This window comes from Centroberyx gerrardi, chromosome 4 (genome assembly GCF_048128805.1).
Source record: "Centroberyx gerrardi isolate f3 chromosome 4, fCenGer3.hap1.cur.20231027, whole genome shotgun sequence".
NCBI lineage: Eukaryota > Metazoa > Chordata > Actinopteri > Beryciformes > Berycidae > Centroberyx > Centroberyx gerrardi.
Genome location: NC_136000.1, coordinates 31,597,178 through 31,624,132, shown reverse-complemented (window position 1 = coordinate 31,624,132; position 26,955 = coordinate 31,597,178). Strand labels below are relative to the sequence as shown.

Here is a 26,955-nt window from a genome sequence, read left to right as displayed (position 1 = left end):
GAACAGGCTGCCCCCCGCACGGGGTTCAACCTTGCAGCATTTTATAGGCAAAGCAGTCAACCTGCTGCAGTATCCCTGTCTGTCATTCCATAGTCCAGATTTCTGTTTCCTGCCAGGCAAGACCATGGAAATCTCTTCACTTGCAGATAGACCGTCTTGGATGTTGATGGATGACGCTGACTGTGGCGGAGGACTTTATGTTGAAAATTTGATGTGATCTATTCAAAATGGCTTTCGGCACTTTTTACTGACAGTAAAAACCTTTTGGCAGCGGTTGAAGATGAGAAGGTTCCACCGAGATTTGAACTCGGATCACTGGATTCAAAGTCCAGAGTGCTGACCGTTACACCATGGAACCAGGGCCACTGTGCTGGGTTGATTGAGAAATTGGGTCAAGGAATCAAACTTCTAAGCGTACTATGACAAGCAAGTTCATTTCCGTCAGATTTGCGACTTCACCGACCAGACGGTGTGAAAGGCTCTGCGTCGCTTGATAGAGCGGCAGGACTTTCTGCAATCAGCCATCAGCTAACGCTGTCTCCGCATTGGTGGTATAGTGGTGAGCATAGCTGCCTTCCAAGCAGTTGACCCGGGTTCGATTCCCGGCCAATGCACTGTCGTCGTGTCCTTTTTCAAAGGCTCAGACACATAAAGCCATTGCTTCACCAGACTTGCTTGACACCCAAGGACTGGTGTTTGTGCGGAAAAAAAGAACACAGGAGTACGCCGAAACATAAAGCCACTTCTTTGCATGGCTTCCTTTAGACCCAAGCACTGGTCGTTGCTGGAAAAAAAAAAGAGAAGGAAATGAAGCTGCAGCATTACCTGCTTGTCCAAGGCCCCAACTGCGGAGCAGATCAGATGCTGTAGCAGCAAAACGGGGCCCGTGAAGTCTTCATTTCAACAAGCATTTGCAGAGGAGTTTCATTGAGCGAATCCTAGAACCTATTATCAGGAAGTGTGTGCACACGCTACCTCTGTTTTAGAAACAGATCACGACGAGGATGGGATTCGAACCCACGCGTGCAGAGCACAATGGATTAGCAGTCCATCACCTTAACCACTCGGCCACCTCGTCCTCCACCGTCTCACACCCGCTGCCGTGTCCAGCGGCAGTACCTATTGTCGCCTTGACGTCGGTTGTCTCCCGCCAATTCTGGGACCCCACATCCAGGTGGTGGGTGTTACCGGGACTGAGCGGTAGTGATGTTGGAACAACGTTGCCTCCAGTTACTTCACTAACCATTTGAAATGCTCAAACATGCCTTTCATGCAAACATTGATTCACAGTGGAAAACATCAAACAGGACTGATTCCGACTGACACAGCTGCGTGTTTCCCCTGCTGAACAGTTGAACCTCCTTTTAAGTGACATTGTGACAGCTGGAGATAAACGTACATCTCTTTTTTGCCATCTACGTTTTCATTGCGAAGCTGAGAAATTTGAATTTGAGCTCACTGGAAGAGGCCGTTTTTGGCTCGATCACTGAATAAACTGATTTCCACCAGAACAGGCTGCCCCCCGCACGGGGTTCAACCTTGCAGCATTTTATAGGCAAAGCAGTCAACCTGCTGCAGTATCCCTGTCTGTCATTCCATAGTCCAGATTTCTGTTTCCTGCCAGGCAAGACCATGGAAATCTCTTCACTTGCAGATAGACCGTCTTGGATGTTGATGGATGACGCTGACTGTGGCGGAGGACTTTATGTTGAAAATTTGATGTGATCTATTCAAAATGGCTTTCGGCACTTTTTACTGACAGTAAAAACCTTTTGGTAGCGGTTGAAGATGAGAAGGTTCCACCGAGATTTGAACTCGGATCACTGGATTCAAAGTCCAGAGTGCTGACCGTTACACCATGGAACCAGGGCCACTGTGCTGGGTTGATTGAGAAATTGGGTCAAGGAATCAAACTTCTAAGCGTACTATGACAAGCAAGTTCATTTCCGTCAGATTTGCGACTTCACCGACCAGACGGTGTGAAAGGCTCTGCGTCGCTTGATAGAGCGGCAGGACTTTCTGCAATCAGCCATCAGCTAACGCTGTCTCAGCATTGGTGGTATAGTGGTGAGCATAGCTGCCTTCCACGCGGGGGCCAGCCGCGGATAGCTGTAGAGGGCTTTCATGATGAAGTAAGCTCTTGCTGTCTTCTCATGCGAGCAGAGGATCGAATCTCGTCTGGAACAAAGTTCTGATGGTGTTTTGACGTTTTTTATACAGCTACCATGCACCATCTTATAGTAAATATGTAAATATTTACTCCCGTAGTCTGTCTTGAGATGACGCTGACAATCCTTTTCAGCAGTGTCCTGGCCCAGAGTGACGATGATCATTACTATTAACTAATGATCATTATTAAATATTATTAGGTTCTCTTCTTTTCATACATACATTTTCTTAACTTTGTTATTTTTGATAAACATTATATAGTCTGTGTAAAGATCACTGAATGTTATTCACACAACTAATCATTCGGTAAGATATTTAATCTTCTAGAATGAAATTAAAACCTTGTGATTTAAAATTTAGATATTACTACTTTTACATGCTGCTATTTGTCAAATTAAATGTGAAGAACAGGCTGACACTCCATAATAATTATGCAAATAAGACACTAATTTCCAAATGTTATGACAGTATATTAAGGCATCATGACAGTATCATATTACAGTATGGTTGGCCTATATTTTGCCTATGAGGCAACAATGGAGGCACAACAATGGATGTTTATTCCTTGTACAGTTTACAGTTGAGCATATGAATAAAAAATGTCGTGATTATTTAATTTTCTACCCCTATTAAGTAAAGACAGCCACAGTAATCCTTTTGAGATATTTTATTGAAAACACACAGCCAAATTCTGCACAAAACACACAAAATCAAAAATGTACACGCCCAAATAGATAATATATACAACAAATGAACAGTAAGTGATATATACAGTAAATATACAGTAAATAGTGCGTAAACATATATACAATATTAGTGCTGAAACGATTAGTCAGCTGATTAGTAACAACAGAAAATAATCAACAACCCTTTTGATGATTGATCTTTTATGTAATTCTCAAGCAAAAATGCCAAACATTCTCTGGTTGCAGACATTTGAGGATGAAAAAATAATCGACAGATCGATTGATAATGAAAAAAAATACTATACAATAATAATAATAATAATAAAGTACTATACAATGTGCAGTGCTGTATGTGTGTGTGGGTGGGGTCGAGGGTGGTCACTTCCCTCTCTCTGCAACCCATCTGTCCCTTTCAGCCTTATAAAAGGCAGACTGCTGGAACTCCATCCAGGTCATCTCCTTGGCCATGCCTTGTGCCTTGTATAGGGACAACACTCTGGAAGGGCAGTAGATATACTTCCCTTGCACCCCGGGGAAGCTGGTGTGAATGTGTGGGCTGTTGGGGCCCTGCTTCAGTGGCTGGTGACAGAACCTGCACAGGCGGCCTGTTGGCAGCTGCACTGCTGACTTCCTCTTTGCCCTCTCCTCTGCCACCTTCTTCCACTCTGCCCCCCTCTGTCTGGCAGCCTCTAGCTCCCGCTCAAAAAAAGGAGAGGCAGTAAATTCATCAAAAGGCATCCTGGGGTTTGTGAGGCCTTCATCTGCGTAGGTCTTAAAGACCTTTGTGGAGCAGTAAAAGTACTTAACTGTTTTTGTTTGGTAAAAAAAATGAATTGAAGAGCCATCACCAAGATACCGTGACTTTGGCTGACCACAGGCTAAACAGTTCCTTGTCGTCTTCTTTGTCTGCTGTTGCTGCTGCTGTGGTTGCTGCTGTTTTCCCAGAATCTCTGTCACAATCTTCTCCACTGTGGCCCGGGTCAGTGACTCCTCCTGAGGGGGAGCCACGGCCGGAGGGTTGAGAGTTGCAGGAGGAAGGGTTGTGACAGGCACACTGACCGTACGGCTGCCTGTGGTCAAACTTTGCCACAGCTGCTGTGTCTCCCAAACCTTCTCTGAGCTGGTGTTGAGGGAAGAGCTGGTGTTCTTTAACTTGGCCAGATGCTTTACATATCTGGAGATATGCTGGCACGTGGTAGGATGAAGGAGGCTGTTGGGGTCGGTGCACGCCCTCTGTACCATGGCAGCATAGTCTGCATCCACCCGCTTCAAAAGATCTTTAGATCCGTGGTGCTTAATCAGAAGCCCATCGATGGCAGCTCTCATGGGTTCCGTCCACCGGCTGTGGTCCAGCACCTGAATAAGGCCCCCTGTCTTAATGGGTCCAGTGCGGGTGGCCCGGGGAGAGGAGGAAACAGGCAGCGGTGCTACACCTGGCAGGTGTGAAAAATAAAGCATATGATTATTATAGTGTTAATGTTAAATATTGATAATGGAAAAATATTAACATGATTATCACTATATTAATTCCAACCAAAGTGACCAAGCCTGTTTTAAGCTGTGAAGTTTGTATGAGGGATGGTAGGTGGGCTTTAATTTGAGTGACCTGTATTCATGAAGGCCTGAGGCTCGACTTTGGCTGTGGCAGTCGCTGGTGTCAAGGGAGGCTGGGACTGGGAAACTGCTGCAGAGCACCGCTGGGAAGACAGGATCAACACTGGTCGAAGTGGATCGTCGTGGACAGTGCCACTGCTCTTCTGAAATATAGAATAAAATAAAGTGATTTAGTGAGTCAGTCTGTTGGTCAGTCAGTTAATGACAGCGAGTAATCAGTCTGGATTACCTGAGAGTCCGTGCCCCCTACAGCAGCTGGGCATTGATGCACTTCCTCCTGGGCAGAGGGCTGCTGCTGTGTCCCCATGGCTACAGCAGCTGAGATGTTATCCTGTGCCTTGTGCTTGTCCCAGTTTAACACAACAGGACGACAGCCTGGCTCCACATACTCCAGTCCAAATCTCTCCCCCGTGTCCCTGTTTGAAACCTGCAGAGCTGGATATTTTGCCTTCCCTGTCACCTTTAAAGAGGACATGTTCAGTTCCGCGATCAACAGAGGGTCAAACACAGCTGGCAGCTCCACACCAGGCTGCTTCAGGTCCACCAGCCTCTGGAAGTTCCAGCGCACCACTCCAGTCATGGCCTGGGCCTGGAAAAGTTCACTAGACACCCGGTTGCCTGTTACCCACTGGGCTTGGTGAAAGTGGAAGCCCTCCTGCTGAGAGGTGCCTCTCACAGGGATCCAGATAGGTACAGTGGCCCCCTCGCCCTTGGTGTAGTTGAGCTGCAAGGTGCCACCGTACCTGTAGAGGATTCCCTCCCCCACCTCAGGGTCACTCAGGCAGCCTCGCAGGATGTGGATACGCTGAATCCTCCACATCTTCAACATGGAGGCCATGAAAAGGAGCACACCATTGGGGTCCTTTGCCAGGTGGAAGTGATGTAGGACGTCTTCAACTCTCTGCAACAGTTCTCTGGGCTGTGGTATCTTTGTCCTACAGTGCTCTCTTATGTGCTGCTTGGTGGGATTTGCCGGAGAGATTCCACAGAAGTCGTATGCCTCTTTGAGCTTCTGGAGGTCACTCTGGTCCACAACCATGAATGCTGCAGAGAGGAACTGGCAGAAAGAGCTGTAGAGAGGATGATGTTCTGAGACACACTCCCTGGTAAAGCGCCGCATGCAGTGGAACAAGTCTAACTTAACAGTTATGTCTTTGTTAAACTTGGTCCTTGAGGCACTGCTGTTAGCCAGGGATCCAGAGGTCGCCTCTGCCACTATAGCCTCTGTGGTCTTCCAGCAGTCCCAGAAGAGGTGCTCCTGAGCCCCAGCGTCCAGGACCTTGAAGGCAGCACAGCAGTCCCTACAACATTAAAAAGTTGTTACAGCTGGGAAAGATCTTACTCACAACATATTTTGTACAAAATTAGTCTTATTGTATGAATTTGTAATGTTGTTATTTATTGTTGTTATTTATATATATTTGGACTACAAACAAAAAGGAGCAGATTACACAATAAACTGTGCAAATGAGATTAAAAAAAGCCTGTGACCTGAAAACATCTCATCTAACAATAAAACAAACTATATAACGTCAGTTAACAAAGAGAGCACAACAGGTTAAATACATAAAAATCAGAGTTTTGAATTTAAACTTGTTATGTATACCTGTCCACCCACTGGTAGCCTGCCTTCTCCACTCCAGCAGCGGAGTACCGTTGAGCCAGACCCTCATACATGGGATGAAGAGACCGATCACACTCCGACTGCAGCATCACCCAGGACAGGATCATCCAGTTCTCGTTCATGATGGCATACGATGACATGGTGCCGGATGATAAGACAACCTTCCTAGCCACTTTGCGGGTGTGATCAGATCTCAGGGTCCGACCAAAAGTCCCCTGTAGCAGCAGAGTCAGGAGCTGCTCCTGCCGCTGATATTCATGGGTCAGGCAGTCGACCAGGTAGTGTGAAGAAATGGATACTCCACACCAGCCATCAGCATCAGAGTATCCACCAAATGGAGCAGGGGTGTCCGTCTGTCTGAGGAGCCCAGTGATGGTTCTCTGGCCGTATAATCCTGCGTCAGCATCCCTGATGTTCTGCACACTGAGCAGGTAGGCCAGGTGAGCTCTCTCATATTTAAGGTGGAGGACCTCTGTCAGCTGCTTTGCCATGTCCTCAGGTGATCTGCCACTACGCCTCATCTCATCCATCACAGATTTGCAGATGGCCTTTTTATATGTGAGGAGAGCTGGCACAATGTTAGTAAATCTCGTCGGCAGCTTCTCCAGCCATTGGGGCTTGTCAGCATGCCAGTACTTCTTACAAGCCTTGCAGGTGAGCCGTGAGGCTAAAATATAGTACTGGCCGCTGATGCCAATTACTACTCTGGTCCTTCCAACACCGGAAGAAGCTACCTGAGGGTTGGGACATCCATGAAGACAGGGCAGGATGTAATTGTTCCTCAGCCTCTCCATGATTGTGTGCTCCGGCTTCCAAATGAAAAATGGATGGAGCTGAAAGTACTTTGTTGAAGGCAGCTCAGAGATTGAGTCTATGAGCTCTGGCTGAGGTGGATAACGCCACAGGGACAGCATGTTCATGGGGTGGCGTACTGGACGCGACCCTGGCCATAGCCCCAGTGCCTCCAACTCAGTCTTCATCCAGATTTTCTGCTGTTGAGAGCAGTTCCACTGGGCAACATCCTTATTATACCCCGGGACAGAGGCTGCAGGCTGATGTGGGGCATGTGAAGGGACAGAGGCTTCAGGTTGCTCGACAGGAGGGGCTGGACATGGCAGAGCTGTAAAACACAAACACAATACAACACAAAAAAACACTAAATACACAATGAAAAAAAGACAGCTCCAAATGAATGACTGTAAAACAATGTCACAGAAATAAATACCTTCAACAAGGACTGTGTCTTCCTGTGCTTCCACAGAGGCAACATTATGCGATGATGCATCTAGGATGGTGAGATACAAACCAGAGAGGCAAGTGAAATAAAGACATTAAAGTAATGAATATTGCTTAACATATTCTTTATCATAGCGCTTAAGAAAATGAAACATCTACCTTCAGGAAGAGATGGGGCTGCTGTTATCCCTGGCTCCACAGAAGAATGGTGGGAGACTGGCTTTCTGTGTGCTTTGAAAAGAAGTTGCACCAAAAGTGAAAAAAACAAACAAACCAGAAAGCAGATATTAACATTACATAACATTACTTATCACATGAGTACTGTAGATAACGCAATTAAAAATGGATTTGGATTAATCAGAATGTAACTGATGTTTATGTGAGGTATACTGGTAGTATAAGAGGGCTACTTATGTGAAAATGCCATACTTTGTCTCCACACATTGGGTGCTTGCTCCTCTATCCCAAGCTGTGGGGCAATGGCAAGCAGCTGAGGGGGGACCGGCAACGGGGCCTTCGCTGTGGCTACGGGATAAATAGATTTTTAAAATGAAACATAATACAATTGGAATAGCATAAAAGATGGCTTAAAGTGAGATGTAAATAAATAAATACCTTTCACAGAAGAAATGGTCGCAGTGGGGTCCTCAGGCTCAGCAGGTCTGGAAACAGTAGCTGTTGGATTTGTCCTACGTGCTGTTGAAAAAAATTCAGTGTCATTTTCCCCACACATTCAAGTTTGTTATGCTTCATGCATCTGTTTAGGCCGTATGCATCTGTCTTTACCTGTTGCCTCTGTGGCTAAGTAGTAGTACAGGATGAAAATAACCTGTTTTTTTTTGAGTCACTATTTATTTCAAATCTTTAACCTCTTGAAAACAGGTAAAGCACAGAAACAATATCAATATAAACTAAAAATACCAGCTGTCAATCAAAGATGTGGCATGTTGACCGATATCTAACCTAGTTTTTCTGAGCCACCATGGTATTTCACATGCCAAATCCTTGAACAGCTTAAAAGCATGCAAAAAAGAAAAACACTTACCATCATCGCTGACATGTTAATTCCTTAGGTTAGTGGGAGAACAAAAGAACACGTGCATCAGAACAGGCCAGAACACGGCCAAAATAACAAACTAGTTGACTGAGAATAGTAATGGCAGGTGAATTCTGGTGAAAACATAATCCTCCTTCCACACTGATGGAGAAAAACCTGTTGCTGGAGACACAGCTGTGGCCCTGGAGACTGCTGCTGGTGGCCCTGAAAGCACAGGTAACATTAGACTTTTATCATGTACAGTAAGGGTGTAAAGAAACTTTTTTTTTTCTTTTACAACTTCCTCTGTTTATTATTACTATAAATTAGATCCACCTACGTAGTTCAGTGACAAATTTAGATGGAGACAGATTTAACATCCCTCTCTCCATCTCCTCATCCTCCTCCATCGCTAGGAGATTAAACAATAACATTAATAATGTGTTAAGTACATTAAATGTTCACATACAACACGTGTTTGCATATGTATGTGAGCTCACCTAGAGTTCTAGATGTAGGTGTGGAGGCAGCTGATGTAGCGGAGGCCTCTGCAGGTGGTGGACAGGACTCAGCCCTCTGCTGCTTGAGCAGGTACTGCTGCAGGTTGTACATCTTGCTGTTTTTGATGCACTTGACTCCTAAGACGAAGGCAGCATATCCGTCTGCCCTGCTCTCCCAGATCTGCCTCCAGGTGTCCTTGGTCCTGGCTCCAAATCCAACAAGATTGTCGGCCTCTGAGGCCACTGGTGCTGCAGGCTGTCTGGAGAGTAGGTACTTCCTGAGGTCTTCAATTTCCGGGAAGCTCCTGGCATAGTCCAGAAATGAGAGGAGGCTGTCCTTGCTGTGTCCCTGGGGGTTGAAGCTTCCATCTCTCTCCTCCTCGTCTACCTTATTGATGAGGTAGATGGTGTAGCCAACATCATTCTCCAGGAGCCAGCGGAATGATTTCCCCTTGTACTTACCAAACTGTAGTACATACTGCCCCATCACCTCCTGTCGGTCAGACACATCCCCTCCCCGCTGAAGGACCGCAGTGAGAGCATCAGTCTTCACAAGGTCATGTTTCTGAGGGGGAGACCTGTCCTGAAGCGCAGGATTATTTTTTATCCTCGTGGCCTCATCAGAGGGGTCCTGCCGTAGATGGCCCGATGGACCCTTCCTGAAAGAGATCTTCATCCTTCCAGGGAAGAAGTTGATGGTCTTCTTCATTATTTCCTGTACACAGCAAAACACCATGCATATTACACAGTAATAATTAAAATGACAGAATTACATCCATAATGACTAGGTAACATAATTTTATACTACATAGATATGTTTTTATTACACAGACAGACAGGCATACAGTTAGATAGATAGATAGATAGATAGATAGATAGATAGATAGATGGGAGGACACAATGTATTAATGTAACAGCTAATAACAGTAATAAAAGATTCCTTTCGTCATAGCAATTAAACTTTGCAAACTCCCATCTTACATGTATAGGATAGACATGCTGTAGTGTCTGTTTATGCATTCTTAATGTACACTAAGCTTGCCCGAAATACGACTGTAGCAAGATATTCACACTGAGAACTGGTGAATGGTAGCATGATGGCATTAAAGGCTTCAGACTGATTATGATTCTTCAAGATAAGACACAATCAAAGGGACAAAGAAATAAACTACGACAGGATGTTTATGGTGGTAGTGTCAGCAAGAGAGAAATTGACAACGTTTCCAGTTGTACAAGGCATAAAAATGTATTATTATTAATAATAATAATAATAATAATAATAATAATAATAATACATTGTATGTATGGCGCGCTTTTCATGATACTCAAACTTAAACGAGTTAAAAACGGCAGCACAGGTAGCTAGGTAACACTAAAACACACTAAAAGCACAACGTAGTACAGGACATTAATCACATATTCTAGTATGCAGTTCTAAAAAGGTGATTTTTTACTTAATACGTGATATATACTCACCTAACGCTAATGTACTAGCTAACAAAAAATCGAGTTACAACCTGTCAAGGCTAAGACAACATTAAAACAAACATAGCCTATAGTTTGCTCATACGTAACTAAGAAGCTTAGGTTGAATTACGCGGTAACGTTAATTTAATCGGCCCGACTTACGTTTGATAAGTTTGAAGTTTTTTTGTTGTTTTTGTTGTTGTTGTCGTGGTAAATAAAACTTTAACAAAACTGTCGGAAAACAACTCGTTCGATGCTGCCGCTGCTCTGTCTGTCTCACTCTCTTCACTCTGTAAACGGAGTCTCTTACTCTTATCCAAAATGTGGAAACAGCGCCACCAAAAACCCGCTAGTGGCCAAAAATATATTACATCCGTAGTGATAAGAACTACCATAGAGAATGAATTGGAAAAGTTAAGAGAGTTAAGCTCTACTATTCCCGCTTCTCAAGCAGTTGACCCGGGTTCGATTCCCGGCCAATGCACTGTCGTCGTGTCCTTTTTCAAAGGCTCAGACACATAAAGCCATTGCTTCACCAGACTTGCTTGACACCCAAGGACTGGTGTTTGTGCGGAAAAAAAGAACACAGGAGTACGCCGAAACATAAAGCCACTTCTTTGCATGGCTTCCTTTAGACCCAAGCACTGGTCGTTGCTGGAAAAAAAAAAGAGAAGGAAATGAAGCTGCAGCATTACCTGCTTGTCCAAGGCCCCAACTGCGGAGCAGGTCAGATGCTGTAGCAGCAGAACGGGGCCCGTGAAGTCTTCATTTCAACAAGCATTTGCAGAGGAGTTTCATTGAGCGAATCCTAGAACCTATTATCAGGAAGTGTGTGCACACGCTACCTCTGTTTTAGAAACAGATCACGACGAGGATGGGATTCGAACCCACGCGTGCAGAGCACAATGGATTAGCAGTCCATCGCCTTAACCACTCGGCCACCTCGTCCTCCACCGTCTCACACCCGCTGCCGTGTCCAGCGGCAGTACCTATTGTCGCCTTGACGTCGGTTGTCTCCCGCCAATTCTGGGACCCCACATCCAGGTGGTGGGTGTTACCAGGACTGAGCGGTAGTGATGTTGGAACAACGTTGCCTCCAGTTACTTCACTAACCATTTGAAATGCTCAAACATGCCTTTCATGCAAACATTGATTCACAGTGGAAAACATCAAACAGGACTGATTCCGACTGACACAGCTGCGTGTTTCCCCTGCTGAACAGTTGAACCTCCTTTTAAGTGACATTGTGACAGGTGGAGATAAACGTACATCTCTTTTTTGCCATCTACGTTTTCATTGCGAAGCTGAGAAATTTGAATTTGAGCTCACTGGAAGAGGCCGTTTTTGGCTCGATCACTGAATAAACTGATTTCCACCAGAACAGGCTGCCCCCCGCACGGGGTTCAACCTTGCAGCATTTTATAGGCAAAGCAGTCAACCTGCTGCAGTATCCCTGTCTGTCATTCCATAGTCCAGATTTCTGTTTCCTGCCAGGCAAGACCATGGAAATCTCTTCACTTGCAGATAGACCGTCTTGGATGTTGATGGATGACGCTGACTGTGGCGGAGGACTTTATGTTGAAAATTTGATGTGATCTATTCAAAATGGCTTTCGGCACTTTTTACTGACAGTAAAAACCTTTTGGTAGCGGTTGAAGATGAGAAGGTTCCACCGAGATTTGAACTCGGATCACTGGATTCAAAGTCCAGAGTGCTGACCGTTACACCATGGAACCAGGGCCACTGTGCTGGGTTGATTGAGAAATTGGGTCAAGGAATCAAACTTCTAAGCGTACTATGACAAGCAAGTTCATTTCCGTCAGATTTGCGACTTCACCGACCAGACGGTGTGAAAGGCTCTGCGTCGCTTGATAGAGCGGCAGGACTTTCTGCAATCAGCCATCAGCTAACGCTGTCTCCGCATTGGTGGTATAGTGGTGAGCATAGCTGCCTTCCAAGCAGTTGACCCGGGTTCGATTCCCGGCCAATGCACTGTCGTCGTGTCCTTTTTCAAAGGCTCAGACACATAAAGCCATTGCTTCACCAGACTTGCTTGACACCCAAGGACTGGTGTTTGTGCGGAAAAAAAGAACACAGGAGTACGCCGAAACATAAAGCCACTTCTTTGCATGGCTTCCTTTAGACCCAAGCACTGGTCGTTGCTGGAAAAAAAAAAAGAGAAGGAAATGAAGCTGCAGCATTACCTGCTTGTCCAAGGCCCCAACTGCGGAGCAGATCAGATGCTGTAGCAGCAAAACGGGGCCCGTGAAGTCTTCATTTCAACAAGCATTTGCAGAGGAGTTTCATTGAGCGAATCCTAGAACCTATTATCAGGAAGTGTGTGCACACGCTACCTCTGTTTTAGAAACAACAGATCACGACGAGGATGGGATTCGAACCCACGCGTGCAGAGCACAATGGATTAGCAGTCCATCGCCTTAACCACTCGGCCACCTCGTCCTCCGCCGTCTCACACCCGCTGCCGTGTCCAGCGGCAGTACCTATTGTCGCCTTGACGTCGGTTGTCTCCCGCCAATTCTGGGACCCCACATCCAGGTGGTGGGTGTTACCGGGACTGAGCGGTAGTGATGTTGGAACAACGTTGCCTCCAGTTACTTCACTAACCATTTGAAATGCTCAAACATGCCTTTCATGCAAACATTGATTCACAGTGGAAAACATCAAACAGGACTGATTCCGACTGACACAGCTGCGTGTTTCCCCTGCTGAACAGTTGAACCTCCTTTTAAGTGACATTGTGACAGGTGGAGATAAACGTACATCTCTTTTTTGCCATCTACGTTTTCATTGCGAAGCTGAGAAATTTGAATTTGAGCTCACTGGAAGAGGCCGTTTTTGGCTCGATCACTGAATAAACTGATTTCCACCAGAACAGGCTGCCCCCCGCACGGGGTTCAACCTTGCAGCATTTTATAGGCAAAGCAGTCAACCTGCTGCAGTATCCCTGTCTGTCATTCCATAGTCCAGATTTCTGTTTCCTGCCAGGCAAGACCATGGAAATCTCTTCACTTGCAGATAGACCGTCTTGGATGTTGATGGATGACGCTGACTGTGGCGGAGGACTTTATGTTGAAAATTTGATGTGATCTATTCAAAATGGCTTTCGGCACTTTTTACTGACAGTAAAAACCTTTTGGCAGCGGTTGAAGATGAGAAGGTTCCACCGAGATTTGAACTCGGATCACTGGATTCAAAGTCCAGAGTGCTGACCGTTACACCATGGAACCAGGGCCACTGTGCTGGGTTGATTGAGAAATTGGGTCAAGGAATCAAACTTCTAAGCGTACTATGACAAGCAAGTTCATTTCCGTCAGATTTGCGACTTCACCGACCAGACGGTGTGAAAGGCTCTGCGTCGCTTGATAGAGCGGCAGGACTTTCTGCAATCAGCCATCAGCTAACGCTGTCTCAGCATTGGTGGTATAGTGGTGAGCATAGCTGCCTTCCAAGCAGTTGACCCGGGTTCGATTCCCGGCCAATGCACTGTCGTCGTGTCCTTTTTCAAAGGCTCAGACACATAAAGCCATTGCTTCACCAGACTTGCTTGACACCCAAGGACTGGTGTTTGTGCGGAAAAAAAGAACACAGGAGTACGCCGAAACATAAAGCCACTTCTTTGCATGGCTTCCTTTAGACCCAAGCACTGGTCGTTGCTGGAAAAAAAAAAAGAGAAGGAAATGAAGCTGCAGCATTACCTGCTTGTCCAAGGCCCCAACTGCGGAGCAGATCAGATGCTGTAGCAGCAAAACGGGGCCCGTGAAGTCTTCATTTCAACAAGCATTTGCAGAGGAGTTTCATTGAGCGAATCTTAGAACCTATTATCAGGAAGTGTGTGCACACGCTACCTCTGTTTTAGAAACAACAGATCACGACGAGGATGGGATTCGAACCCACGCGTGCAGAGCACAATGGATTAGCAGTCCATCGCCTTAACCACTCGGCCACCTCGTCCTCCGCCGTCTCACACCCGCTGCCGTGTCCAGCGGCAGTACCTATTGTCGCCTTGACGTCGGTTGTCTCCCGCCAATTCTGGGACCCCACATCCAGGTGGTGGGTGTTACCGGGACTGAGCGGTAGTGATGTTGGAACAACGTTGCCTCCAGTTACTTCACTAACCATTTGAAATGCTCAAACATGCCTTTCATGCAAACATTGATTCACAGTGGAAAACATCAAACAGGACTGATTCCGACTGACACAGCTGCGTGTTTCCCCTGCTGAACAGTTGAACCTCCTTTTAAGTGACATTGTGACAGGTGGAGATAAACGTACATCTCTTTTTTGCCATCTACGTTTTCATTGCGAAGCTGAGAAATTTGAATTTGAGCTCACTGGAAGAGGCCGTTTTTGGCTCGATCACTGAATAAACTGATTTCCACCAGAACAGGCTGCCCCCCGCACGGGGTTCAACCTTGCAGCATTTTATAGGCAAAGCAGTCAACCTGCTGCAGTATCCCTGTCTGTCATTCCATAGTCCAGATTTCTGTTTCCTGCCAGGCAAGACCATGGAAATCTCTTCACTTGCAGATAGACCGTCTTGGATGTTGATGGATGACGCTGACTGTGGCGGAGGACTTTATGTTGAAAATTTGATGTGATCTATTCAAAATGGCTTTCGGCACTTTTTACTGACAGTAAAAACCTTTTGGCAGCGGTTGAAGATGAGAAGGTTCCACCGAGATTTGAACTCGGATCACTGGATTCAAAGTCCAGAGTGCTGACCGTTACACCATGGAACCAGGGCCACTGTGCTGGGTTGATTGAGAAATTGGGTCAAGGAATCAAACTTCTAAGCGTACTATGACAAGCAAGTTCATTTCCGTCAGATTTGCGACTTCACCGACCAGACGGTGTGAAAGGCTCTGCGTCGCTTGATAGAGCGGCAGGACTTTCTGCAATCAGCCATCAGCTAACGCTGTCTCCGCATTGGTGGTATAGTGGTGAGCATAGCTGCCTTCCAAGCAGTTGACCTGGGTTCGATTCCCGGCCAATGCACTGTCGTCGTGTCCTTTTTCAAAGGCTCAGACACATAAAGCCATTGCTTCACCAGACTTGCTTGACACCCAAGGACTGGTGTTTGTGCGGAAAAAAAGAACACAGGAGTACGCCGAAACATAAAGCCACTTCTTTGCATGGCTTCCTTTAGACCCAAGCACTGGTCGTTGCTGGAAAAAAAAAAGAGAAGGAAATGAAGCTGCAGCATTACCTGCTTGTCCAAGGCCCCAACTGCGGAGCAGATCAGATGCTGTAGCAGCAAAACGGGGCCCGTGAAGTCTTCATTTCAACAAGCATTTGCAGAGGAGTTTCATTGAGCGAATCCTAGAACCTATTATCAGGAAGTGTGTGCACACGCTACCTCTGTTTTAGAAACAACAGATCACGACGAGGATGGGATTCGAACCCACGCGTGCAGAGCACAATGGATTAGCAGTCCATCGCCTTAACCACTCGGCCACCTCGTCCTCCACCGTCTCACACCCGCTGCCGTGTCCAGCGGCAGTACCTATTGTCGCCTTGACGTCGGTTGTCTCCCGCCAATTCTGGGACCCCACATCCAGGTGGTGGGTGTTACCGGGACTGAGCGGTAGTGATGTTGGAACAACGTTGCCTCCAGTTACTTCACTAACCATTTGAAATGCTCAAACATGCCTTTCATGCAAACATTGATTCACAGTGGAAAACATCAAACAGGACTGATTCCGACTGACACAGCTGCGTGTTTCCCCTGCTGAACAGTTGAACCTCCTTTTAAGTGACATTGTGACAGGTGGAGATAAACGTACATCTCTTTTTTGCCATCTACGTTTTCATTGCGAAGCTGAGAAATTTGAATTTGAGCTCACTGGAAGAGGCCGTTTTTGGCTCGATCACTGAATAAACTGATTTCCACCAGAACAGGCTGCCCCCCGCACGGGGTTCAACCTTGCAGCATTTTATAGGCAAAGCAGTCAACCTGCTGCAGTATCCCTGTCTGTCATTCCATAGTCCAGATTTCTGTTTCCTGCCAGGCAAGACCATGGAAATCTCTTCACTTGCAGATAGACCGTCTTGGATGTTGATGGATGACGCTGACTGTGGCGGAGGACTTTATGTTGAAAATTTGATGTGATCTATTCAAAATGGCTTTCGGCACTTTTTACTGACAGTAAAAACCTTTTGGCAGCGGTTGAAGATGAGAAGGTTCCACCGAGATTTGAACTCGGATCACTGGATTCAAAGTCCCGAGTGCTGACCGTTACACCATGGAAGCAGGGCCACTGTGCTGGGTTGATTGAGAAATTGGGTCAAGGAATCAAACTTCTAAGCGTACTATGACAAGCAAGTTCATTTCCGTCAGATTTGCGACTTCACCGACCAGACGGTGTGAAAGGCTCTGCGTCGCTTGATAGAGCGGCAGGACTTTCTGCAATCAGCCATCAGCTAACGCTGTCTCCGCATTGGTGGTATAGTGGTGAGCATAGCTGCCTTCCAAGCAGTTGACCCGGGTTCGATTCCCGGCCAATGCACTGTCGTCGTGTCCTTTTTCAAAGGCTCAGACACATAAAGCCATTGCTTCACCAGACTTGCTTGACACCCAAGGACTGGTGTTTGTGCGGAAAAAAAGAACACAGGAGTACGCCGAAACATAAAGCCACTTCTTTGCATGGCTTCCTTTAGACCCAAGCACTGGTCGTTGCTGGAAAAAAAAAAGAGAAGGAAATGAAGCTGCAGCATTACCTGCTTGTCCAAGGCCCCAACTGCGGAGCAGATCAGATGCTGTAGCAGCAAAACGGGGCCCGTGAAGTCTTCATTTCAACAAGCATTTGCAGAGGAGTTTCATTGAGCGAATCCTAGAACCTATTATCAGGAAGTGTGTGCACACGCTACCTCTGTTTTAGAAACAACAGATCACGACGAGGATGGGATTCGAACCCACGCGTGCAGAGCACAATGGATTAGCAGTCCATCGCCTTAACCACTCGGCCACCTCGTCCTCCGCCGTCTCACACCCGCTGCCGTGTCCAGCGGCAGTACCTATTGTCGCCTTGACGTCGGTTGTCTCCCGCCAATTCTGGGACCCCACATCCAGGTGGTGGGTGTTACCGGGACTGAGCGGTAGTGATGTTGGAACAACGTTGCCTCCAGTTACTTCACTAACCATTTGAAATGCTCAAACATGCCTTTCATGCAAACATTGATTCACAGTGGAAAACATCAAACAGGACTGATTCCGACTGACACAGCTGCGTGTTTCCCCTGCTGAACAGTTGAACCTCCTTTTAAGTGACATTGTGACAGGTGGAGATAAACGTACATCTCTTTTTTGCCATCTACGTTTTCATTGCGAAGCTGAGAAATTTGAATTTGAGCTCACTGGAAGAGGCCGTTTTTGGCTCGATCACTGAATAAACTGATTTCCACCAGAACAGGCTGCCCCCCGCACGGGGTTCAACCTTGCAGCATTTTATAGGCAAAGCAGTCAACCTGCTGCAGTATCCCTGTCTGTCATTCCATAGTCCAGATTTCTGTTTCCTGCCAGGCAAGACCATGGAAATCTCTTCACTTGCAGATAGACCGTCTTGGATGTTGATGGATGACGCTGACTGTGGCGGAGGACTTTATGTTGAAAATTTGATGTGATCTATTCAAAATGGCTTTCGGCACTTTTTACTGACAGTAAAAACCTTTTGGCAGCGGTTGAAGATGAGAAGGTTCCACCGAGATTTGAACTCGGATCACTGGATTCAAAGTCCCGAGTGCTGACCGTTACACCATGGAAGCAGGGCCACTGTGCTGGGTTGATTGAGAAATTGGGTCAAGGAATCAAACTTCTAAGCGTACTATGACAAGCAAGTTCATTTCCGTCAGATTTGCGACTTCACCGACCAGACGGTGTGAAAGGCTCTGCGTCGCTTGATAGAGCGGCAGGACTTTCTGCAATCAGCCATCAGCTAACGCTGTCTCCGCATTGGTGGTATAGTGGTGAGCATAGCTGCCTTCCAAGCAGTTGACCCGGGTTCGATTCCCGGCCAATGCACTGTCGTCGTGTCCTTTTTCAAAGGCTCAGACACATAAAGCCATTGCTTCACCAGACTTGCTTGACACCCAAGGACTGGTGTTTGTGCGGAAAAAAAGAACACAGGAGTACGCCGAAACATAAAGCCACTTCTTTGCATGGCTTCCTTTAGACCCAAGCACTGGTCGTTGCTGGAAAAAAAAAAGAGAAGGAAATGAAGCTGCAGCATTACCTGCTTGTCCAAGGCCCCAACTGCGGAGCAGGTCAGATGCTGTAGCAGCAGAACAGGGCCCGTGAAGTCTTCATTTCAACAAGCATTTGCAGAGGTGTTTCATTGAGCGAATCCTAGAACCTATTATCAGGAAGTGTGTGCACACGCTACCTCTGTTTTAGAAACAACAGATCACGACGAGGATGGGATTCGAACCCACGCGTGCAGAGCACAATGGATTAGCAGTCCATCGCCTTAACCACTCGGCCACCTCGTCCTCCACCGTCTCACACCCGCTGCCGTGTCCAGCGGCAGTACCTATTGTCGCCTTGACGTCGGTTGTCTCCCGCCAATTCTGGGACCCCACATCCAGGTGGTGGGTGTTACCGGGACTGAGCGGTAGTGATGTTGGAACAACGTTGCCTCCAGTTACTTCACTAACCATTTGAAATGCTCAAACATGCCTTTCATGCAAACATTGATTCACAGTGGAAAACATCAAACAGGACTGATTCCGACTGACACAGCTGCGTGTTTCCCCTGCTGAACAGTTGAACCTCCTTTTAAGTGACATTGTGACAGGTGGAGATAAACGTACATCTCTTTTTTGCCATCTACGTTTTCATTGCGAAGCTGAGAAATTTGAATTTGAGCTCACTGGAAGAGGCCGTTTTTGGCTCGATCACTGAATAAACTGATTTCCACCAGAACAGGCTGCCCCCCGCACGGGGTTCAACCTTGCAGCATTTTATAGGCAAAGCAGTCAACCTGCTGCAGTATCCCTGTCTGTCATTCCATAGTCCAGATTTCTGTTTCCTGCCAGGCAAGACCATGGAAATCTCTTCACTTGCAGATAGACCGTCTTGGATGTTGATGGATGACGCTGACTGTGGCGGAGGACTTTATGTTGAAAATTTGATGTGATCTATTCAAAATGGCTTTCGGCACTTTTTACTGACAGTAAAAACCTTTTGGCAGCGGTTGAAGATGAGAAGGTTCCACCGAGATTTGAACTCGGATCACTGGATTCAAAGTCCAGAGTGCTGACCGTTACACCATGGAACCAGGGCCACTGTGCTGGGTTGATTGAGAAATTGGGTCAAGGAATCAAACTTCTAAGCGTACTATGACAAGCAAGTTCATTTCCGTCAGATTTGCGACTTCACCGACCAGACGGTGTGAAAGGCTCTGCGTCGCTTGATAGAGCGGCAGGACTTTCTGCAATCAGCCATCAGCTAACGCTGTCTCCGCATTGGTGGTATAGTGGTGAGCATAGCTGCCTTCCAAGCAGTTGACCCGGGTTCGATTCCCGGCCAATGCACTGTCGTCGTGTCCTTTTTCAAAGGCTCAGACACATAAAGCCATTGCTTCACCAGACTTGCTTGACACCCAAGGACTGGTGTTTGTGCGGAAAAAAAGAACACAGGAGTACGCCGAAACATAAAGCCACTTCTTTGCATGGCTTCCTTTAGACCCAAGCACTGGTCGTTGCTGGAAAAAAAAAAGAGAAGGAAATGAAGCTGCAGCATTACCTGCTTGTCCAAGGCCCCAACTGCGGAGCAGATCAGATGCTGTAGCAGCAAAACGGGGCCCGTGAAGTCTTCATTTCAACAAGCATTTGCAGAGGAGTTTCATTGAGCGAATCCTAGAACCTATTATCAGGAAGTGTGTGCACACGCTACCTCTGTTTTAGAAACAACAGATCACGACGAGGATGGGATTCGAACCCACGCGTGCAGAGCACAATGGATTAGCAGTCCATCGCCTTAACCACTCGGCCACCTCGTCCTCCACCGTCTCACACCCGCTGCCGTGTCCAGCGGCAGTACCTATTGTCGCCTTGACGTCGGTTGTCTCCCGCCAATTCTGGGACCCCACATCCAGGTGGTGGGTGTTACCGGGACTGAGCGGTAGTGATGTTGGAACAACGTTGCCTCCAGTTACTTCACTAACCATTTGAAATGCTCAAACATGCCTTTCATGCAAACATTGATTCACAGTGGAAAACATCAAACAGGACTGATTCCGACTGACACAGCTGCGTGTTTCCCCTGCTGAACAGTTGAACCTCCTTTTAAGTGACATTGTGACAGGTGGAGATAAACGTACATCTCTTTTTTGCCATCTACGTTTTCATTGCGAAGCTGAGAAATTTGAATTTGAGCTCACTGGAAGAGGCCGTTTTTGGCTCGATCACTGAATAAACTGATTTCCACCAGAACAGGCTGCCCCCCGCACGGGGTTCAACCTTGCAGCATTTTATAGGCAAAGCAGTCAACCTGCTGCAGTATCCCTGTCTGTCATTCCATAGTCCAGATTTCTGTTTCCTGCCAGGCAAGACCATGGAAATCTCTTCACTTGCAGATAGACCGTCTTGGATGTTGATGGATGACGCTGACTGTGGCGGAGGACTTTATGTTGAAAATTTGATGTGATCTATTCAAAATGGCTTTCGGCACTTTTTACTGACAGTAAAAACCTTTTGGCAGCGGTTGAAGATGAGAAGGTTCCACCGAGATTTGAACTCGGATCACTGGATTCAAAGTCCAGAGTGCTGACCGTTACACCATGGAACCAGGGCCACTGTGCTGGGTTGATTGAGAAATTGGGTCAAGGAATCAAACTTCTAAGCGTACTATGACAAGCAAGTTCATTTCCGTCAGATTTGCGACTTCACCGACCAGACGGTGTGAAAGGCTCTGCGTCGCTTGATAGAGCGGCAGGACTTTCTGCAATCAGCCATCAGCTAACGCTGTCTCCGCATTGGTGGTATAGTGGTGAGCATAGCTGCCTTCCAAGCAGTTGACCCGGGTTCGATTCCCGGCCAATGCACTGTCGTCGTGTCCTTTTTCAAAGGCTCAGACACATAAAGCCATTGCTTCACCAGACTTGCTTGACACCCAAGGACTGGTGTTTGTGCGGAAAAAAAGAACACAGGAGTACGCCGAAACATAAAGCCACTTCTTTGCATGGCTTCCTTTAGACCCAAGCACTGGTCGTTGCTGGAAAAAAAAAAGAGAAGGAAATGAAGCTGCAGCATTACCTGCTTGTCCAAGGCCCCAACTGCGGAGCAGATCAGATGCTGTAGCAGCAAAACGGGGCCCGTGAAGTCTTCATTTCAACAAGCATTTGCAGAGGAGTTTCATTGAGCGAATCCTAGAACCTATTATCAGGAAGTGTGTGCACACGCTACCTCTGTTTTAGAAACAACAGATCACGACGAGGATGGGATTCGAACCCACGCGTGCAGAGCACAATGGATTAGCAGTCCATCGCCTTAACCACTCGGCCACCTCGTCCTCCACCGTCTCACACCCGCTGCCGTGTCCAGCGGCAGTACCTATTGTCGCCTTGACGTCGGTTGTCTCCCGCCAATTCTGGGACCCCACATCCAGGTGGTGGGTGTTACCGGGACTGAGCGGTAGTGATGTTGGAACAACGTTGCCTCCAGTTACTTCACTAACCATTTGAAATGCTCAAACATGCCTTTCATGCAAACATTGATTCACAGTGGAAAACATCAAACAGGACTGATTCCGACTGACACAGCTGCGTGTTTCCCCTGCTGAACAGTTGAACCTCCTTTTAAGTGACATTGTGACAGGTGGAGATAAACGTACATCTCTTTTTTGCCATCTACGTTTTCATTGCGAAGCTGAGAAATTTGAATTTGAGCTCACTGGAAGAGGCCGTTTTTGGCTCGATCACTGAATAAACTGATTTCCACCAGAACAGGCTGCCCCCCGCACGGGGTTCAACCTTGCAGCATTTTATAGGCAAAGCAGTCAACCTGCTGCAGTATCCCTGTCTGTCATTCCATAGTCCAGATTTCTGTTTCCTGCCAGGCAAGACCATGGAAATCTCTTCACTTGCAGATAGACCGTCTTGGATGTTGATGGATGACGCTGACTGTGGCGGAGGACTTTATGTTGAAAATTTGATGTGATCTATTCAAAATGGCTTTCGGCACTTTTTACTGACAGTAAAAACCTTTTGGCAGCGGTTGAAGATGAGAAGGTTCCACCGAGATTTGAACTCGGATCACTGGATTCAAAGTCCCGAGTGCTGACCGTTACACCATGGAAGCAGGGCCACTGTGCTGGGTTGATTGAGAAATTGGGTCAAGGAATCAAACTTCTAAGCGTACTATGACAAGCAAGTTCATTTCCGTCAGATTTGCGACTTCACCGACCAGACGGTGTGAAAGGCTCTGCGTCGCTTGATAGAGCGGCAGGACTTTCTGCAATCAGCCATCAGCTAACGCTGTCTCCGCATTGGTGGTATAGTGGTGAGCATAGCTGCCTTCCAAGCAGTTGACCCGGGTTCGATTCCCGGCCAATGCACTGTCGTCGTGTCCTTTTTCAAAGGCTCAGACACATAAAGCCATTGCTTCACCAGACTTGCTTGACACCCAAGGACTGGTGTTTGTGCGGAAAAAAAGAACACAGGAGTACGCCGAAACATAAAGCCACTTCTTTGCATGGCTTCCTTTAGACCCAAGCACTGGTCGTTGCTGGAAAAAAAAAAGAGAAGGAAATGAAGCTGCAGCATTACCTGCTTGTCCAAGGCCCCAACTGCGGAGCAGATCAGATGCTGTAGCAGCAAAACGGGGCCCGTGAAGTCTTCATTTCAACAAGCATTTGCAGAGGAGTTTCATTGAGCGAATCCTAGAACCTATTATCAGGAAGTGTGTGCACACGCTACCTCTGTTTTAGAAACAACAGATCACGACGAGGATGGGATTCGAACCCACGCGTGCAGAGCACAATGGATTAGCAGTCCATCGCCTTAACCACTCGGCCACCTCGTCCTCCACCGTCTCACACCCGCTGCCGTGTCCAGCGGCAGTACCTATTGTCGCCTTGACGTCGGTTGTCTCCCGCCAATTCTGGGACCCCACATCCAGGTGGTGGGTGTTACCGGGACTGAGCGGTAGTGATGTTGGAACAACGTTGCCTCCAGTTACTTCACTAACCATTTGAAATGCTCAAACATGCCTTTCATGCAAACATTGATTCACAGTGGAAAACATCAAACAGGACTGATTCCGACTGACACAGCTGCGTGTTTCCCCTGCTGAACAGTTGAACCTCCTTTTAAGTGACATTGTGACAGGTGGAGATAAACGTACATCTCTTTTTTGCCATCTACGTTTTCATTGCGAAGCTGAGAAATTTGAATTTGAGCTCACTGGAAGAGGCCGTTTTTGGCTCGATCACTGAATAAACTGATTTCCACCAGAACAGGCTGCCCCCCGCACGGGGTTCAACCTTGCAGCATTTTATAGGCAAAGCAGTCAACCTGCTGCAGTATCCCTGTCTGTCATTCCATAGTCCAGATTTCTGTTTCCTGCCAGGCAAGACCATGGAAATCTCTTCACTTGCAGATAGACCGTCTTGGATGTTGATGGATGACGCTGACTGTGGCGGAGGACTTTATGTTGAAAATTTGATGTGATCTATTCAAAATGGCTTTCGGCACTTTTTACTGACAGTAAAAACCTTTTGGCAGCGGTTGAAGATGAGAAGGTTCCACCGAGATTTGAACTCGGATCACTGGATTCAAAGTCCCGAGTGCTGACCGTTACACCATGGAAGCAGGGCCACTGTGCTGGGTTGATTGAGAAATTGGGTCAAGGAATCAAACTTCTAAGCGTACTATGACAAGCAAGTTCATTTCCGTCAGATTTGCGACTTCACCGACCAGACGGTGTGAAAGGCTCTGCGTCGCTTGATAGAGCGGCAGGACTTTCTGCAATCAGCCATCAGCTAACGCTGTCTCCGCATTGGTGGTATAGTGGTGAGCATAGCTGCCTTCCAAGCAGTTGACCCGGGTTCGATTCCCGGCCAATGCACTGTCGTCGTGTCCTTTTTCAAAGGCTCAGACACATAAAGCCATTGCTTCACCAGACTTGCTTGACACCCAAGGACTGGTGTTTGTGCGGAAAAAAAGAACACAGGAGTACGCCGAAACATAAAGCCACTTCTTTGCATGGCTTCCTTTAGACCCAAGCACTGGTCGTTGCTGGAAAAAAAAAAGAGAAGGAAATGAAGCTGCAGCATTACCTGCTTGTCCAAGGCCCCAACTGCGGAGCAGATCAGATGCTGTAGCAGCAAAACGGGGCCCGTGAAGTCTTCATTTCAACAAGCATTTGCAGAGGAGTTTCATTGAGCGAATCCTAGAACCTATTATCAGGAAGTGTGTGCACACGCTACCTCTGTTTTAGAAACAACAGATCACGACGAGGATGGGATTCGAACCCACGCGTGCAGAGCACAATGGATTAGCAGTCCATCGCCTTAACCACTCGGCCACCTCGTCCTCCACCGTCTCACACCCGCTGCCGTGTCCAGCGGCAGTACCTATTGTCGCCTTGACGTCGGTTGTCTCCCGCCAATTCTGGGACCCCACATCCAGGTGGTGGGTGTTACCGGGACTGAGCGGTAGTGATGTTGGAACAACGTTGCCTCCAGTTACTTCACTAACCATTTGAAATGCTCAAACATGCCTTTCATGCAAACATTGATTCACAGTGGAAAACATCAAACAGGACTGATTCCGACTGACACAGCTGCGTGTTTCCCCTGCTGAACAGTTGAACCTCCTTTTAAGTGACATTGTGACAGGTGGAGATAAACGTACATCTCTTTTTTGCCATCTACGTTTTCATTGCGAAGCTGAGAAATTTGAATTTGAGCTCACTGGAAGAGGCCGTTTTTGGCTCGATCACTGAATAAACTGATTTCCACCAGAACAGGCTGCCCCCCGCACGGGGTTCAACCTTGCAGCATTTTATAGGCAAAGCAGTCAACCTGCTGCAGTATCCCTGTCTGTCATTCCATAGTCCAGATTTCTGTTTCCTGCCAGGCAAGACCATGGAAATCTCTTCACTTGCAGATAGACCGTCTTGGATGTTGATGGATGACGCTGACTGTGGCGGAGGACTTTATGTTGAAAATTTGATGTGATCTATTCAAAATGGCTTTCGGCACTTTTTACTGACAGTAAAAACCTTTTGGCAGCGGTTGAAGATGAGAAGGTTCCACCGAGATTTGAACTCGGATCACTGGATTCAAAGTCCCGAGTGCTGACCGTTACACCATGGAACCAGGGCCACTGTGCTGGGTTGATTGAGAAATTGGGTCAAGGAATCAAACTTCTAAGCGTACTATGACAAGCAAGTTCATTTCCGTCAGATTTGCGACTTCACCGACCAGACGGTGTGAAAGGCTCTGCGTCGCTTGATAGAGCGGCAGGACTTTCTGCAATCAGCCATCAGCTAACGCTGTCTCCGTATTGGTGGTATAGTGGTGAGCATAGCTGCCTTCCAAGCAGTTGACCCGGGTTCGATTCCCGGCCAATGCACTGTCGTCGTGTCCTTTTTCAAAGGCTCAGACACATAAAGCCATTGCTTCACCAGACTTGCTTGACACCCAAGGACTGGTGTTTGTGCGGAAAAAAAGAACACAGGAGTACGCCGAAACATAAAGCCACTTCTTTGCATGGCTTCCTTTAGACCCAAGCACTGGTCGTTGCTGGAAAAAAAAAAGAGAAGGAAATGAAGCTGCAGCATTACCTGCTTGTCCAAGGCCCCAACTGCGGAGCAGATCAGATGCTGTAGCAGCAAAACGGGGCCCGTGAAGTCTTCATTTCAACAAGCATTTGCAGAGGAGTTTCATTGAGCGAATCCTAGAACCTATTATCAGGAAGTGTGTGCACACGCTACCTCTGTTTTAGAAACAACAGATCACGACGAGGATGGGATTCGAACCCACGCGTGCAGAGCACAATGGATTAGCAGTCCATCGCCTTAACCACTCGGCCACCTCGTCCTCCACCGTCTCACACCCGCTGCCGTGTCCAGCGGCAGTACCTATTGTCGCCTTGACGTCGGTTGTCTCCCGCCAATTCTGGGACCCCACATCCAGGTGGTGGGTGTTACCGGGACTGAGCGGTAGTGATGTTGGAACAACGTTGCCTCCAGTTACTTCACTAACCATTTGAAATGCTCAAACATGCCTTTCATGCAAACATTGATTCACAGTGGAAAACATCAAACAGGACTGATTCCGACTGACACAGCTGCGTGTTTCCCCTGCTGAACAGTTGAACCTCCTTTTAAGTGACATTGTGACAGGTGGAGATAAACGTACATCTCTTTTTTGCCATCTACGTTTTCATTGCGAAGCTGAGAAATTTGAATTTGAGCTCACTGGAAGAGGCCGTTTTTGGCTCGATCACTGAATAAACTGATTTCCACCAGAACAGGCTGCCCCCCGCACGGGGTTCAACCTTGCAGCATTTTATAGGCAAAGCAGTCAACCTGCTGCAGTATCCCTGTCTGTCATTCCATAGTCCAGATTTCTGTTTCCTGCCAGGCAAGACCATGGAAATC

The 26,955-nt window shown here is 47.2% G+C and overlaps 31 non-coding genes across 31 annotated transcripts; 11 read left to right on the top strand and 20 right to left on the bottom strand.

The window, feature by feature from the left end:
- Window positions 1-286: 286 nt before the first annotated feature.
- trnaq-uug (transfer RNA glutamine (anticodon UUG)) lies at window positions 287-358 on the bottom strand. The gene has a single exon. It is a non-coding gene; the product is annotated as a tRNA-Gln (tRNA).
- Window positions 359-542: 184 nt separating this feature from the next.
- Window positions 543-614, top strand: trnag-ucc (transfer RNA glycine (anticodon UCC)). The gene has a single exon. It is a non-coding gene; the product is annotated as a tRNA-Gly (tRNA).
- Window positions 615-996: 382 nt separating this feature from the next.
- Window positions 997-1,078, bottom strand: trnas-gcu (transfer RNA serine (anticodon GCU)). The gene has a single exon. It is a non-coding gene; the product is annotated as a tRNA-Ser (tRNA).
- A 716-nt stretch (window positions 1,079-1,794) lies between these two features.
- trnaq-uug (transfer RNA glutamine (anticodon UUG)) lies at window positions 1,795-1,866 on the bottom strand. The gene has a single exon. It is a non-coding gene; the product is annotated as a tRNA-Gln (tRNA).
- A 9,332-nt stretch (window positions 1,867-11,198) lies between these two features.
- On the bottom strand, window positions 11,199-11,280 carry trnas-gcu (transfer RNA serine (anticodon GCU)). The gene has a single exon. It is a non-coding gene; the product is annotated as a tRNA-Ser (tRNA).
- A 716-nt stretch (window positions 11,281-11,996) lies between these two features.
- trnaq-uug (transfer RNA glutamine (anticodon UUG)) lies at window positions 11,997-12,068 on the bottom strand. Its single transcript has one exon. It is a non-coding gene; the product is annotated as a tRNA-Gln (tRNA).
- Window positions 12,069-12,252: 184 nt separating this feature from the next.
- trnag-ucc (transfer RNA glycine (anticodon UCC)) lies at window positions 12,253-12,324 on the top strand. The gene has a single exon. It is a non-coding gene; the product is annotated as a tRNA-Gly (tRNA).
- Window positions 12,325-12,710: 386 nt separating this feature from the next.
- On the bottom strand, window positions 12,711-12,792 carry trnas-gcu (transfer RNA serine (anticodon GCU)). The gene has a single exon. It is a non-coding gene; the product is annotated as a tRNA-Ser (tRNA).
- A 716-nt stretch (window positions 12,793-13,508) lies between these two features.
- trnaq-uug (transfer RNA glutamine (anticodon UUG)) lies at window positions 13,509-13,580 on the bottom strand. The gene has a single exon. It is a non-coding gene; the product is annotated as a tRNA-Gln (tRNA).
- Window positions 13,581-13,764: 184 nt separating this feature from the next.
- trnag-ucc (transfer RNA glycine (anticodon UCC)) lies at window positions 13,765-13,836 on the top strand. The gene has a single exon. It is a non-coding gene; the product is annotated as a tRNA-Gly (tRNA).
- Window positions 13,837-14,222: 386 nt separating this feature from the next.
- On the bottom strand, window positions 14,223-14,304 carry trnas-gcu (transfer RNA serine (anticodon GCU)). Its single transcript has one exon. It is a non-coding gene; the product is annotated as a tRNA-Ser (tRNA).
- Window positions 14,305-15,020: 716 nt separating this feature from the next.
- Window positions 15,021-15,092, bottom strand: trnaq-uug (transfer RNA glutamine (anticodon UUG)). Its single transcript has one exon. It is a non-coding gene; the product is annotated as a tRNA-Gln (tRNA).
- A 184-nt stretch (window positions 15,093-15,276) lies between these two features.
- On the top strand, window positions 15,277-15,348 carry trnag-ucc (transfer RNA glycine (anticodon UCC)). The gene has a single exon. It is a non-coding gene; the product is annotated as a tRNA-Gly (tRNA).
- A 385-nt stretch (window positions 15,349-15,733) lies between these two features.
- Window positions 15,734-15,815, bottom strand: trnas-gcu (transfer RNA serine (anticodon GCU)). Its single transcript has one exon. It is a non-coding gene; the product is annotated as a tRNA-Ser (tRNA).
- Window positions 15,816-16,787: 972 nt separating this feature from the next.
- trnag-ucc (transfer RNA glycine (anticodon UCC)) lies at window positions 16,788-16,859 on the top strand. Its single transcript has one exon. It is a non-coding gene; the product is annotated as a tRNA-Gly (tRNA).
- Window positions 16,860-17,244: 385 nt separating this feature from the next.
- Window positions 17,245-17,326, bottom strand: trnas-gcu (transfer RNA serine (anticodon GCU)). The gene has a single exon. It is a non-coding gene; the product is annotated as a tRNA-Ser (tRNA).
- A 972-nt stretch (window positions 17,327-18,298) lies between these two features.
- On the top strand, window positions 18,299-18,370 carry trnag-ucc (transfer RNA glycine (anticodon UCC)). Its single transcript has one exon. It is a non-coding gene; the product is annotated as a tRNA-Gly (tRNA).
- A 385-nt stretch (window positions 18,371-18,755) lies between these two features.
- On the bottom strand, window positions 18,756-18,837 carry trnas-gcu (transfer RNA serine (anticodon GCU)). Its single transcript has one exon. It is a non-coding gene; the product is annotated as a tRNA-Ser (tRNA).
- A 716-nt stretch (window positions 18,838-19,553) lies between these two features.
- trnaq-uug (transfer RNA glutamine (anticodon UUG)) lies at window positions 19,554-19,625 on the bottom strand. Its single transcript has one exon. It is a non-coding gene; the product is annotated as a tRNA-Gln (tRNA).
- A 184-nt stretch (window positions 19,626-19,809) lies between these two features.
- trnag-ucc (transfer RNA glycine (anticodon UCC)) lies at window positions 19,810-19,881 on the top strand. The gene has a single exon. It is a non-coding gene; the product is annotated as a tRNA-Gly (tRNA).
- A 385-nt stretch (window positions 19,882-20,266) lies between these two features.
- Window positions 20,267-20,348, bottom strand: trnas-gcu (transfer RNA serine (anticodon GCU)). Its single transcript has one exon. It is a non-coding gene; the product is annotated as a tRNA-Ser (tRNA).
- Window positions 20,349-21,064: 716 nt separating this feature from the next.
- On the bottom strand, window positions 21,065-21,136 carry trnaq-uug (transfer RNA glutamine (anticodon UUG)). Its single transcript has one exon. It is a non-coding gene; the product is annotated as a tRNA-Gln (tRNA).
- Window positions 21,137-21,320: 184 nt separating this feature from the next.
- Window positions 21,321-21,392, top strand: trnag-ucc (transfer RNA glycine (anticodon UCC)). Its single transcript has one exon. It is a non-coding gene; the product is annotated as a tRNA-Gly (tRNA).
- Window positions 21,393-21,777: 385 nt separating this feature from the next.
- trnas-gcu (transfer RNA serine (anticodon GCU)) lies at window positions 21,778-21,859 on the bottom strand. Its single transcript has one exon. It is a non-coding gene; the product is annotated as a tRNA-Ser (tRNA).
- Window positions 21,860-22,831: 972 nt separating this feature from the next.
- On the top strand, window positions 22,832-22,903 carry trnag-ucc (transfer RNA glycine (anticodon UCC)). Its single transcript has one exon. It is a non-coding gene; the product is annotated as a tRNA-Gly (tRNA).
- A 385-nt stretch (window positions 22,904-23,288) lies between these two features.
- On the bottom strand, window positions 23,289-23,370 carry trnas-gcu (transfer RNA serine (anticodon GCU)). The gene has a single exon. It is a non-coding gene; the product is annotated as a tRNA-Ser (tRNA).
- Window positions 23,371-24,342: 972 nt separating this feature from the next.
- trnag-ucc (transfer RNA glycine (anticodon UCC)) lies at window positions 24,343-24,414 on the top strand. The gene has a single exon. It is a non-coding gene; the product is annotated as a tRNA-Gly (tRNA).
- Window positions 24,415-24,799: 385 nt separating this feature from the next.
- trnas-gcu (transfer RNA serine (anticodon GCU)) lies at window positions 24,800-24,881 on the bottom strand. Its single transcript has one exon. It is a non-coding gene; the product is annotated as a tRNA-Ser (tRNA).
- Window positions 24,882-25,597: 716 nt separating this feature from the next.
- trnaq-uug (transfer RNA glutamine (anticodon UUG)) lies at window positions 25,598-25,669 on the bottom strand. The gene has a single exon. It is a non-coding gene; the product is annotated as a tRNA-Gln (tRNA).
- Window positions 25,670-25,853: 184 nt separating this feature from the next.
- Window positions 25,854-25,925, top strand: trnag-ucc (transfer RNA glycine (anticodon UCC)). Its single transcript has one exon. It is a non-coding gene; the product is annotated as a tRNA-Gly (tRNA).
- A 385-nt stretch (window positions 25,926-26,310) lies between these two features.
- Window positions 26,311-26,392, bottom strand: trnas-gcu (transfer RNA serine (anticodon GCU)). Its single transcript has one exon. It is a non-coding gene; the product is annotated as a tRNA-Ser (tRNA).
- Between the last annotated feature and the right edge of the window lie 563 nt (window positions 26,393-26,955).